Below are 14,659 nucleotides of genomic sequence, written 5' to 3' on the forward strand. Positions count from 1 at the left end.
ACTCTAGCTAATCTGAATGATTCAAGTGCACTGGTCGAATACGATAAATACAGTCAAGTGTGCAAAATCAGAATAATAAAAGTAAACTAGTCAGATTCTGTGAAATACAGCTTCTAAAATTTTTGGTTAAAAGAGCAGCTGAATGGATTTAACAAAATTCTGTGGGAGTCTTAGGTTTTGGTAACAAGCACTAGCTAATAATCAATATGACATTGCTGTACCACTTATAAATTTCTATGTGCATATGTGTGTTCTCCAGGATTTTTATCTTCCTTGAAAATCTTGCGGGGAGGAGAGATGATTAGCAAGGTGGGATTTGGCGTTTCTGGGTAAACTAACCAAATTATATATAACAGCAGACCAAGGCCCACAAAAGTCCTGAACAAAGTATTCTGACTTAACATTATGATTAAATTTAACACTAGGCTGGACTTCAGAATAGTTAATGCACTCAAGGGCAAGTGATCCAAAGATCGGTTTAGGTTGTTATATTCTTTGGGATAATATGGAGGATAACTATCTGTTAAGCTATTGTTAATGTCCCACTTATGTTTATGACTGTATTTTAAATCAATCAATCAATTCAAATTCCATTTAATTCCTTGCCGATAGTGATATTAAGGAAGAAATGTCTGAAAGGATATTTCCTACTTGTATGAAAACCAAGTATTCTAATCATGATTTCTCAGCTGGTGGAAAATAAGCCTGCATCAAGGAAAATAAAATTCTGTCCTGAAAATTCCCAAATTTGGAACACAGGCAAAGGTGATATTTTTCTAAAAATAATAGTTTTATCAACAGTTCAAACATCTTAGAAGTTATTTTATACAGAGGTTAACATGAAAGTTTGTTAAATACAAGATACTGCCTAAGCTGTTTTTCTCCTCTTTTTAGCTCTACAGCAATAAATTAAAAGATGATAGATAAAATGTCATTTTTATATTATAAAGAGTTTCCGTTTTTATAATTTGTTTCTCCTATTGTAGATTTTTTTCAAAAGCCATTTAATAATCACAGGAAATTTAATATAGTTTTTTTCTCAGAAAGTAGAATGGTTTCAATAGCTGTCAATTAATATGTTTTAGATAAGTAGGTACATCTGGTTTAGCATTTTCTACTTCAAGGCAAATGACCTTAACTTGAAGATTGTTATTGCCTGTGTTTTACTTACATTTTCAGGTTGAAAAGGTAAACAAATAAAAACAACGTGAATAATTACACAGGTTGAATTCAAAACAAATGGAAATGTCAATAGGCTCAAATTATATTTGGCCATAGGTTTGGTAGATGGTGAACATGTACAGTTTTTTCAATAACGGAATCAGAAACAATCAAGTGCCATTCAGTTTCCCCCCACCATCTTTTTTGGAAAACTCCAGGACTTTAAGACCTGATTTATGACATCATAACCATTTTCTAAGCTACCAAGTGGAAGGACTTCAGTCCTACTGAAATGGACAGGTTGTGCTCATACTTATTGAATAAATAGTATGTGAGTATATTAGGGCCCCTATCCCAGGCTCACATGACAATGAATAAAATAATGTATCTGTATAAGTACAGTTTAGAATGCACTATATATAGACATTTTCTCTTTTTGCCTGAAAAAACAAAGTTTAACACTAACATTTATTGTTTAGTTTTATATATCATATTGGGGCGTACAAAGACGAATAAGGCAAAGTCCTTGCCCTCAACGTGCTCAGACTCTACAGAAACAAATAAAATGAAGTCTTCATAAAGATCCTTCGATACAATTTTGTTAACTCTTCACCAAGAAACTTGAATATGAAACATGAAGAATAGGAAGAAATAGAGGATAATTTCCAAACATCTGGCTGGGATGACTATGAGAATGATAAACTCATTAACCAAAACCTGGAAAATCAGTGGAGGCCAGGACAGAAGAGGTATTGAGATCATTTTTGAACATACTGATGGTGAGATGCCCACAGCTCATCCAAGCAGATATCGAGCCTCTGTGAGAGGGGCACAACTTTAATGAAGTAATTAATACCTAGTCTGAAATAATCTAATTGATTATATTAATAATTTCACATGTTTAGAAAAATTCAATATTTGTATGATAGAAGTTTGTAGATACTAATGAAGGAATTTTATTAAAGGAAAAAGAGTGTATAGTTACAGATATTGTGTGATCCTAATGATTAAAAATAAAATGTATTTGTAATATTTATTCAATTCAGTTTAAGAAAGGAAATAGTCTCAGAATCTCTATATTTTCTTGTAAAATATCTATAGATACATGTTTTTTTTTCTTAGCTCTCTTATTAGTTAGGTAAATGGTGAATATGAAAAATTCTGACAAATAAATTATGTAAGATATAATTTATGATAATCATGTGAAAGATCCCAAGAAGCCTCCATCTTCCTTCTGATTCACGCACACACACACAGACACACACACACAGAGAGCTAAATAATTATGTTTTACTTTGCCTACGCACACATATATATGTATGAGGCTTTATGATGATATATATTTTATAGCATATAATACAAACATACACGTGTGTCTATACCTCTATCTATCTATCCATCTGACTACTTTGCTCTCCTTAGTAAAAAATAGGAACAATACTAAATAGGGCTCAGCTATTTAACATGAACTATTTTAGGGTCGGCCCCGTGGCTTAGCGGTTAAGTGCACGCGCTCCGCTACTGGCGGCCCGGGTTCGGATCCCGGGCGCGCACAGATGCACCACTTCTCCGGCCATGTTGAGGCCGCGTCCCACATACAGCAACTAGAAGGATGTGCAGCTATGACATACAACTATCTACTGGGGCTTTGGGGGAAAAATAAATAAATAAAATGAACTACTTTAATAAGATAAAATAATTAAAAATCAAATTAATTTTGATTTTTTTAAATTGATTAAATTGATTTTTGATTAATTTAAAAATAATTAAAGATCAAAAATCTTTAGTAGTTATATTTTGCTTTGACATAGATATAAAACGTAGAGAAATTTTATGTCTTTCTAAAGTATTTTGCAAGCATAAAAGGGCATAAAAAAAAGAGTTATTTTTGCCTAAGGCAAAAGTTGACTTTTATTTTGAACAAGGCGCTCTATCTTAATGAAGAAAAAGTGCCCCCATACCTGTAATCAGTTTGCCTAGGAGTATTTAGTTTCAAGTTTATAATTACCTCTTTATGTTGTATGTGTGTGCGAGTGTGTATGCATGAGTGTGCGCATGCATGTGTATCTCTGTGTGGATATTGTGAAATAGAAATTAACTAGCATTTACAACATATGATGAATGGTACATACACACATGCATATACAAACATATACACAGGTGCTTTTTCTAATCATCCAATAAATTCATACTCGCATTTATATTCTTATTTAGTTATGTGTGGTGCTTCCAAGCACACATCTCATTAGAATATAATGCCCTTCCATCTGTCAGTGTCCTTAATTTGAAGCAACCCTGAGGCTGACAGAGGGAAAAAAAGTAGAAAAGGAGAGCCATAAAAAGCAGGGGAGTTGTCTTACTGGAATATTGGGAGGGCTGGAGAAACATGCTGGAGGCTAGGAATCCAGGAATCACGCCTTAGTCTACTTTGCATAATTGGCTTGAGGTCACCAATGCCTTTGCCACTGCCACCATGAATGTGGTAGCCAGGAAGCTCCAGTTGTGTCTATTCCTGCCATGAACATAATCTTTAGCAGATGCTACTGCCACAGGCAACAAAGCCAACCTGTGTCACGAATGCAATCTTGCAACCACTGATGTCTCCAGAATCGAAAGGCTTCAGTTTCCACCTTCCTTCTGCACTGTTCCTGTTTCTTCTCATTGCTCAAGGGCATATGATTAGTAGAGTCTGCATCACCTGCCAGTGTCCAAGCTGCAAAGAATCCTGGGGAAGCAAATGTTCTAGTTTCTACCTTGGGGACATAAGGTGGGAATTTTCCCAAACTATAGAAGCATATTCAAAAAGTACTGGGCAGTGAGACAAATAAATGATATTGGTTTCTTCTGTCAATAATCAGTGGGAAATGAGTACATACCCATTGCAGGTTGGAAAATTACTCAGCCCCCCATGTTACGTGATGGAAAAATACTCGGTCAAGATCACCTGCTGTATTCGTTGGGATGCAGACCACATACTCAATGACACCACAATTTAGAGGAAGTACTATAAAACAGAACAACAACAACAAATTGAGCAAAAATGTACTCTATTAGGATGCTTTTGCTAATTTTGTGCAGCTGTCAATAAAGTCCTAGAAGAGAGGAGTGAACTGAAACTAGAACTAACATGACTGCCAGTGGGGATGGCAGGGAATAAATTCGGCTTTGTTAAGAGAGGCACTCTCTGCTTACAGCCTGAAATCAAACTTGTCTGAGAGTTCCCTAGATCAGAGCCTTGCCGGGTTGAAAAAGTATGTTTCTGTACATACTGATTCTAATACAAGTAGAGAATGTCAAGTGGTGGCTTTGACAATATGTACAACTGGGACCCCAAACTTTTCTAAGCACCATCCATTAAGGTTGTTCTGCCAAACAAAATGGTGGAGAGAAACCACAAAACTATCGTTTATAGTGGGAGAGTGGGATGATGTAGTCAAGGCAGTGGCCGTTAACCTACAGACTAATAGATAGACAGAATACAGAGCCCAGTAAATGAAAAATTACAGTCTTCAGACTTAAAGACCCTGTTGATGTAAGATCCTGGCTGTGTTTAGAGACACGTCACATGATGGGAAGCTAATAGGTTATCTTTGAAAGTTTCGAGGGAACTCTTTTGCCAATACGAAACCTCAGGTATGACCTGCAACAGCCTATAATTGTTCAACCCCTAAAGAAATTTATAAGACCCCAATTTCCACCAACTCAAAATGGGCTGCTAAATCTATGCAGCCTGCCAACAAGTATCCTTCCCAATGATCCACTTGGGAGTGACAATAAGTTGTAAAGCATAAGTAGGATTCTTCCCAAAGCAAAACTAGGGTTTTCATGTTGGCTAAATGAGCTGGTTTTCCTCACATTCATAGCCACTACACTTGATTTGTGCTACAGATGACTGATTACTTCAGGGTCTCCCCCCACCACTTTGGAATGAAGGCCTTCTTTTCTCTTCCTTTGGTACCACTGTATATTGTGAGTTAGCTGAAGATAAATTGTATTTTGGGTTGCAGATTACCAGACCCTAAGAAACAACATCCACATATGATGGACAGACTCCAATTTCAAGACAGATGCAGTAACTGAATGAGACTTAGAGTCAGTCTTACCAGGGGAAGGAGATATGTTGTGTGCATAGGAGAGAAAATGAATGTGACTAATGGATAGTTATGGGGAATGGCTTTGGCCTGCACTGTTGGTTGGTTGACTAGACACCTTAGTACATGTCCTCTACCAGATGCTGACCAACACAGAATGTCCACGTAACAGAGTTTAGGACAATATAAAGCAGCTGGAATCCATGGGGAAAGTGTCTAGTTTTAATTTTTAAAATGAAACATTTTTCTTTCCATTTCTCCCTTTTTCCTGTGCAGAATGTGGTTATGAGTGTCAAGGTCCAGTCGCCATCTTAAATACATGAAATGAAAAATATGAGAATCAAAATTTATATGTTAATGAAGGTGTGGGGAAAAAAGTAACTTGATTTGGAATAAGTAAATCTTTGTTAATTTCAGCAATTGACAGGTTTTCTTTTAGTTGTAGTCCAAGACATTTTTAACTGATACAATCTCCTGGGATAATATGCTGGTTGTCTGACTATATGTGCAATATGTAGATAAAAGATAAGAATACTTGGGCCAGCGCCAGTGGCCTAATGGTTAAATTCAGCGCAGTCTGCTTTGGTGGCCCGGGTTTTATTCCCTGGTGTGGACCTACATCACTCATCTATCAGTGGCCATGCTGTGGCAGCGACCCACATACAAAATAGAGGAAGATTGCCGACAGATGTTAGCTCAGCAAAAAGAGGAAGATTGGTAACAGACATTAGCCCAGGGCAAATCTTCCTCAGCAAAATAAAAAAAAAAGAAAAGATAAGAATAATAGGATTTTTGAAAACAGAAATCATCTCAATTAGCATAACAGCTATAACAAAGCAAAGAAAATTAGATTAAATGTTGTCAAATAGTTTGAAAAGCAAGAGTATCATCTTCTCAACTCTGAATTTATGGTCATAGAAAATATACATATAACAAGAATGACTATTACTACACTGGTTTTGAATTGGTGGGTCTCTTAGAATCACCTACACTTCTTGTTTAAATGATTATTGAAAATATACGGAAGCAGATGAGCCCAGGAACGCACATTTACCCAGGGTACAGTGATTTTAAAATAGATTGTTCATGGACCTCACTTTCCACTGTTCTCATGCTTTAAAGACAAATGATAGATTAGTTGAAAGGACGATTTCGGAACCAGACTATCTGAGCCTAAATCCTGGGTCTACCTTTTATGAGCTATGTGGCCAGGAGCAAATGATAAATATTTCTCTGCCTCAAATCCTCATATAAAAAATGTAAATGATCCTAGATCCTATCTCATAGGACTCTTGCAAGGATTAAATGTAAGGAACATACAAGAGTCCTGGGAGTATGGAAAACATTATGTAAATAATAGCTGTAATTGTAAGGCAGTCAGGTCTACTATTGATTAAAGATAGAAAAGAGAATAGGTAGATTTAGTTCATAGAAAGAACCAATAAAATCTAAAACGTTTGTGTATTTAAGAGGCCAAGAACTATTCAGAGCACTGGACACAATAATTAGCAGTACTATAGGCTAGCTATTATCTAAATGGTGAAAAATGGGAAAAAATAATGCAAATCTAGCAAACATTGAGTAGCAATTTTGATGTGACACTCAAGAGATAATTTAGAACACATGCTTAACCATGATATTAAGGAGAGGACTTAATTTTAAATTGGAGTGTTGATGATTTCATGAGAAAGGACATTTTAATTACTGACTAGAAAATTTAATATTACCTAGTAGTAAAATAGTACAAGTGCTTGTCAAGTTATCAGGATGGTGTGATTTAAATAACTTATCTGATCACCTCTAGACTTGGAGCAAGACTATTTCTTACTTGACAAATTTGGCTTTGCTCTTTCTTGACTTCGGCACATGTGAAAGCCTCTCCTGGGTTTTTCCATGGGTACTTCTGAGTCAGTCCCTCACCCTTTTAAGACAGTCTTTGAGGATTTCCATGTGCAAGTTTTTTCATGTTTGTTTGTTTGGTTTGGGAGGACATTTTCATACATCCTTCATCCTGTCAGACTCCGGCATGCAGCTTTTCACAAACTCAAGCCCTCTCCTCTGCTGCAATAGCTCATTTAGAGCAGCAGCTAGTTTCAGGCAGCAGCTCACCATCATGAGCATCAATGATCTGTCTGGAATAAATTAAGGAAAGCAAGAATTGGAGACGAAAACACATATGGAAAAAAATCAACAAAGATCAACTGTGCATGTGATTTCTATTTTGAAGGAAGAAAAAAGAAACAAAATATATTTATTATCTACTAGAAAAAAATCCCACATAAATACATAAAGGAACTTATTAACCTGAAATTGAAAAGACATTGTGAAAAGAGTAAAAAAGTAAAATTATAGTAGTGGAAAAGATAAAGTTTAACCTTGATAAAATTACTAAATTCAAGGGAAGGCAGAACCTTAAATTTTATCCAGAAATAATAACAGATCATTCTCCAAAGAAATAAAATTTGCCTCACATTTCTCCACAAGATTAGATGCCAGCAGATATTAAAACCAGATCTAAGGAATGTTGCAGGAAAGCTTATGAAACTTGTCATTTTTACTCAGTCGAGGTGGTGTTCGGTGGTAAAAGTAAAAAAGGGAGTTTCAAAAAAAAGAAGAGATAATTGAAACCTTTTTGAAAATCTACTTAGACCTTTAATTCTGCCCTACTCACAAATGGAGAAGCAACGGTGTATTAAAAAGGAGGAATATGTAAGCATGAGCTGTATCAAGAAAGGCTTCATATAATTTAAAAAATGCTAATTGCAAAACTGAAGGAAATATGACAAAAAGCTGATATTTGATGAAACTGCACAGTGAGCTGTGGGAGTTGCCGTGTTTTCCCCTAACCTTGTCAATGCACATTCTGCTTGCTTTTCTTTGCCTCTCCATCTCTGTTTTCCACTCCTCCACTGTGTCCCTGGAGGCTGAGTCTTGTGCCAGCATCTCCCAGACTCTTGCTGGCTTTGGCTGGGTTAGGCAGCTGGGAAGCACCGGGAAGGGGTCAGAGGGTGGGAGAGACCAATCAGAATGTTTCTTTCCCACTCCCTGCCTCTGTGCCTCTTATCATTCATTATCCTTGTTGCATCCATCAAGACTACAACCCCACCACACACCTGGGCTGCAGCCCCTACTTGGCACTGGGGTGACACACTTCCTTCCCCTGCTCCTTCAGCTGTGGGGTACCAACTCTGGATACATCATCATCCCTCGTTTTTTCTTTAATCCTTGCTTCCAGGTAATCTCTTTATTAAAGCCTTCATTTGAATCAATGGTGTTAAATTATGTTTCTTGAGGGACCTGACTGACATATTATTTTTAGTGACTAACAACATTTCTTAGTAAAATTAATGTTTGAATATTAACAGACCACATTGAAGACCTAGCTGTTTGTTGTTCATGAATCTGTAGTGATTTCATGTTACACATGTGATTTCAGAGTGGTTACTCTCATTAATATAAAATGTAAATGCTGCAAACTGGAAATCCTTAAGGAAATCAGCTAACTTCTACTCAAGAGCTCAAATAATTCTACCATTTTATTTTTACTAAAATAAATATACAGTAGTGTTTTCCAGTGTTCTAGAATCGGGAGATCCAATGCAACAAGATATCAGTGACTGATATTATTTAGAAACAATTAGAAACAAGGAAGAAAGTTCACTTGAAAAATGACAAACATAATTTTATTAGATGATTCAACTTTCATGTGCATAAAGGATTTTCGCCATTGGGGGACACTCAGGTCCAATTTTAAGGGAAATGGAATCTCTCTCTTTGGACCCCTTTGCATCAATCAACATCATCATGCAGAATAAATCAGTTTAAACAACACTTAAAAGGGCAGACACAAAAAAGCTACAAAAGTGCATGAAAGTGCATCAGAATTGCTAAAATAGCAAATCAGGAGATGATTAAAAGGAGCCACCACTCCAGTTGCTATAGTGGTGGAATTCATGGAATGTTTGGTGCATAATCGATACAGGACAGCTCCTGCCACCTCTTTCTCCACCGCCGACTCCTTAAAGCCCTGCTCAGTCATCAACAGACGGAGTTCCCATCCTCAACCTCTCCACTTCTTCGATTTTGTTCCCCTCACTGCTCTTTAACCAAAGACAAAAAGTGAAACAAAAGATGTCTATCAATTATGCCTGGTTTTGATGCATATATTTGGAACTATATCATTTTCAGTTCTGTTTTTTATTTCTTCTTCCATTTTATGAGAGAATCAGTATGTTTCTTGTTTATAATTTTCATAATTTTCCCTGATTTTAGGTGAAATTAAATTTTAAAAATACAGTAAGTTTTTTAAATTGTCAAAATAGATCCAGAAGTTCTATATTTATTCAGAAATGGCCGTGAGAGAATTTTAAATACTATTGAAATGTTTAATATTAGAAAATAGAGTAAAATTTATGTTAAGATTGTTTTTTTAATATTGGCATCTCACTGTCCCTAGGATTCCAAATCTATTGAAATTAACTTTGAACTGAATATACTATTATTTTTGAAGCAAATGACTCAGTGATATTGAAGAAAAAATAGTTTGGGTAAGGGCCAACCGTTTTAATACATATAACTCACTCACGAAAAACATTGTTTACATATTATGCCAAAGCTGATATGCAGTGACACCAACATATAATTTATTCTAGAGTAGAAATTTTGTTAAAGCACCACTAAACATATTCTACATATAATTTCATATCTGTAGTGTTGTGTGACTCTAAGAGAATTGACTTAAGCTCAGGAAATGGTATTTTAGCATTCACCTTGGTTGTCCCACCATAGCTTGATTTACTTTGTAATTCTTCCTTAACTGAAACGAATACATAATGAAAATATCAGGGAATTACTAAATACCCAAAAGTATGCTTTTGTTTTTTTAAAGAAATTATACTATGAAAACATCTCAAGTGAATTTCAAAGCAATTTTATTTATGCTTATAAACTCTCTCCTTTTTTGATGAAACATGCTTTGGGCAAAATTACAAAGATGTGAGAGAAAATTTACTATAAATAGGCTTGCAAATGTAAGTATCTTTGTAGAAACTGTGAGTTTACAGAGAGCTGTGAACTGATTGTAGAGAGATCCGGGGCTTCACATAGGCATATAGATTTGGCAATAATTATATTATTTCTAAACTAGTGATGATTTAAAATTGGGTGTTCATTACGGGAAGATAGGCTACATTAATATTAATAGTATTAGCCCAAACAGCAGACATTATTTGCTTGTTATTGTGATTTAAATATTCAGAATGTAACTTCAATGCATGTTAAATATAAAGATCATATGGATATCTCTGTTATAGAATAATATTCATTTTCCTGTTTTAACTATTTTACATGACAACTTGAACTAAAATAAGTAATGGCTTACAATACTTTATTTTTGATATGTTATATATACAATTGTCTGTTATTTAATTCTCTAGGAATGGTATTTTTGTTTGTTTAAATTATGTGAAAACTACTTCAGAAATACCACTTTTAACAGAAATCATCAGCTTCACTGAAAATAATTGAAATCTTTATTTTAAATAAAGGTTGGAAAATAAATTCATACCACTTCCATAACACACAAGCCGGTGGGAAAATAGGATTTTAAAAATGCTCAATTATTAGTTTTCTTATTTTCTATATTATTTTTATCTGATTTTTCTGTCTACTTAAATACATTCTATCTTTGTTATGCTCAGGCCACTAATCTGTAAAAATAACAAATATAGATTGATCTTCATGAAGTAAAATGTTCTTGAAAACTACGTGCAAAAATCCCTCCAGAACCACAATGATATAAAGCCATTATGCCTGTTGGGACACGGTATTTTAGAATGTATTATATGAATGTGAGGACAGACAGCTGATTTTTATATGACAAATTAGTTGAATTTTGGAGGAATTAATTCCATTTTTTCTCTTGGAATTTGTTCCTTAATTAACTTATTTAACTGCCTCCCCAGAATACTGTCCCTAAAAGGAAAAGATCCACTCTTGTAAATGAGTGTAATATCTCATACACTAGCCTTTTGGTTCTTAAAGTACGGAGTAGTTGGAGAACAGCAGCACCAACATCACTTGGGAGTTGTTAAAAATGCAAATTTTCAGGCCCTGTGCCAGACTCAATCAGAATTACCAGGGGTGGGACCCAGAAATCAGTATTTTAACAACATCTCCAGGTAACTTTGAGAAGCACTGTTCTACGTATACTTAAACCAAGGTCAAGTGTTTTAACTCAGTAGTACTGCCAACTGAGACTAGTTTAAAACCTCTCTTTCACAAAGGAAGACTAGATGATCTGGATGCCTTCCTAAAAGGAAAGATTCAGCCATTGTGATTATTGTCACATCAACTGTGTATATAGAGGGACTTGATACAGCATTTTACAGTTTATCTCAGCCTCAACAATAACACTCTGATGATAACAGGCTCAACCAAAAAAATTAAACACTCGATTTCCTACCTTACATATTATTCATATGGCAACTAAAATATAATAAGTATAATTCAAAATTTTGTTACACATCATAAAGGTGCTTATGTTTCATATATCTAGTTAGCACTTCCACAGCAGTTGACTTATATATACATACTATACTTGATATACATATCCTCTGAAATTCACGATCAGGAAATAATTATGCAAAATTAATAGACAATATAGTTAATATATTAAGAACTTAAAAAATGAATTTACTAGTTATGAGAGAAAAAAATCTTACAGATAGTGGTATAAAATTTGAATAAATACCACTTATAAGGGTTCATTAAACTAATTCATAGAGAATTTAGTTTAGAAAATTTATTCTGGTTGAAAAAAGAACATGAAGTCTATGTAGGTTTACAATACAAATGGAGATGATATTTATGTTACAGTCATCAAGTTGAATATAATTTTCAAAGCTTCAGATTCTAAAATTTATGAAGAAATCTGGGTATTTAATTCTTACAGTTTTATTAATATATATACAAAAGCCTACAGACTCTATCAGACTTGTCTGTGGACATCTATACTTCTAGAACATCAAGTTAATCCCACGGAACTTGAATAATAAGACTATCTGGTTTCAGGTCCAAAGGCTTATGAAAATCTGAAGTTGAACACATAATGGATAGAATGAAAGATTGTAGTAATATTGATCAGTCAATGATATACATGCATAAAAAAAAGTATTGCACTTCTGTGGTCTTCCTCCACAAAACACAATCCAATCTAACCATGAGAAAAAACCCAAACAAACTTCTATAGTCACCTTTTACAAAACGTCTAACAAGCACTTTTCAAAACTCTCAAGGTCATCAAAAACAAGGAAAGTCAGAGAAACTGTCATGGCCAAGAGACCCATAGGGAGATATGATGACTAAATGTAATGTGATATCCTGGATGGGATCCAGAAACAGAAAGAGCACATTAAAGTCAGGGAATCTGAATAGAGTGTAAACTTTGGTTAATAATAATATATCAGTATTGGTTTAATAATTGTAACAAATGTGCCATACTAATGTAACATGTTAATGATATGGAGAACTGGATATAGGGTGTATGGGAGCTCTTTGGACTATCTATTTAGTTTTTTTGTAAATCTAAAACTGTTCTAAAATGAAAGTTTATTTTAAAATGGCACAGCATTATGAGGTCATGAGATATTATATTTGGTATGAAATACTAGATGTTAAATACTAAATTCTGACTATCAACACAAGTTCCTCTTCCTCTTTACAAAACGCATACTTTGGGACTCACCAGGCTGTTCTTTTTTCTTACTTCCATTATTATCATTTTATAGATGTGCTACTGCAGAGCAGTTATTCTGACAAGACAATCAATTAAAAACAAAACTTAAGATATCCTAGTATATAATTTTATTTTATTTACCTTTGTGGCATTTTCTTCCGTTTTTAAATGTTATTATAAAGACTAGAAAGTCGAGAACAGAGAAACTGCTAAAGAATTACAAAATGTCATGTCATATGTCAACACACCAAGCAAATAATGCAGTTTAATAGTTGGTGATCCACTATTCACTATTCTATATGCGTTATTTTTGTTCACTATAAATTAATTTTCATTTTACAGTTGATTCACAGCTCCTGAAGTGATTCAATCCTTAGGCATACTGCTTCTAACATCAGTAAGCTGGTTTGGGAGGGGGGAAATCATTTTTATTTGAGAGGGAATGAAATATATTTTCAAACAGAGTTGTGCTAAGTAGATTTAAGGGTTGAAGGAATCATATATATGTGTGTTTTTAAATTTAATAATTCCATATTCTTGTTATTGGTTCAGCGTGGCATGTCAAACAACACGTGAACTATACAGATAGATTTCTAGATTTTTATCTTGTTGTCAGAACTCTGAAATTAACACATTTCTAAGATTGCAATTTACTCGTACATTTTCATAGTTTTTGTTTTCTCTTGGAGGGAAGTCTCATTTCATTGTTTTAGGTCTTTGAAATGCTGAGCTGAAACCCCAGCATAATGAAAAGAAAGAAATCATACAAGGAAAAGCTTATAGCTGCTGGCATTGTGAAGTGTTCCATTAGAACCAGCCTGCAAATCTCTAGTGCTAAATTGATGAATGCTTTCTTGTACCAGCATGAAATTATTGAAAACTGTTCAGCTGCTAGCAAATTGTAAGGGAAAGACAAAGAACTAGGAGTCACCATACCTAAATTTTATTCTGAATTTTGCAACCTTAGTTACTAGAACTCTCAGGATATTAGTAAACCCATATGTAAAATAAAGTGTCAGGGAAAGGCAAGCTCTAAACAACAAAATTTATTTTTAACTTCAAAAGCATTACATGAAAACATACTAACATCAGGACAAAAGCCAGCCTCCAAATTTCTAAAACAGATACAGACTTTTCATAATTTCAATCACATAATAAATAAAGTACAACAGGTGTTTAGTTGTGAGGGCCTTGGCTTAGGGCTTTAGAAGAATTTATCTAATTACAGACAAGATAGCATCTGTTACACAGATTTGAAAATATGCTGAGTCTGATCACCACTCATTCTAAGTAAAACAGATTTTAAATGGAAAAAATCTCAAAGAAAGAGTAAACGAAATGATCCTGAATGTGGTAACAGCCTCCAAGATGGTCCCCAGTGATTTTCACCTTATGGTATCCACCCCTTTGTGCAGCCCTCTCATATCTAATGGGGCCTTGTAACCAATAGAATATTGCAGAAGTGATGGTGCATGACTTCTGAGGCTAGGTTATAAAGGACATTATGGCCTCTCTCTCATGGATCACTTACCCCGAAGGAAGCCAGCAGCCATACCATGAGGACATTCAAGCAGCACTCCGGAGAAGTCTATGTGGACAGGAACTCAGGCCTCTCAACAGCAGACCCTTGAAGTAAACCTACCACCCACAGCCAAGCCTTCAGATAACTGCA

This window comes from Ceratotherium simum, chromosome 3, assembly GCF_057802395.1.
Source record: "Ceratotherium simum simum isolate JZ-2026a chromosome 3, ASM5780239v1, whole genome shotgun sequence".
Classification (NCBI taxonomy): domain Eukaryota; kingdom Metazoa; phylum Chordata; class Mammalia; order Perissodactyla; family Rhinocerotidae; genus Ceratotherium; species Ceratotherium simum.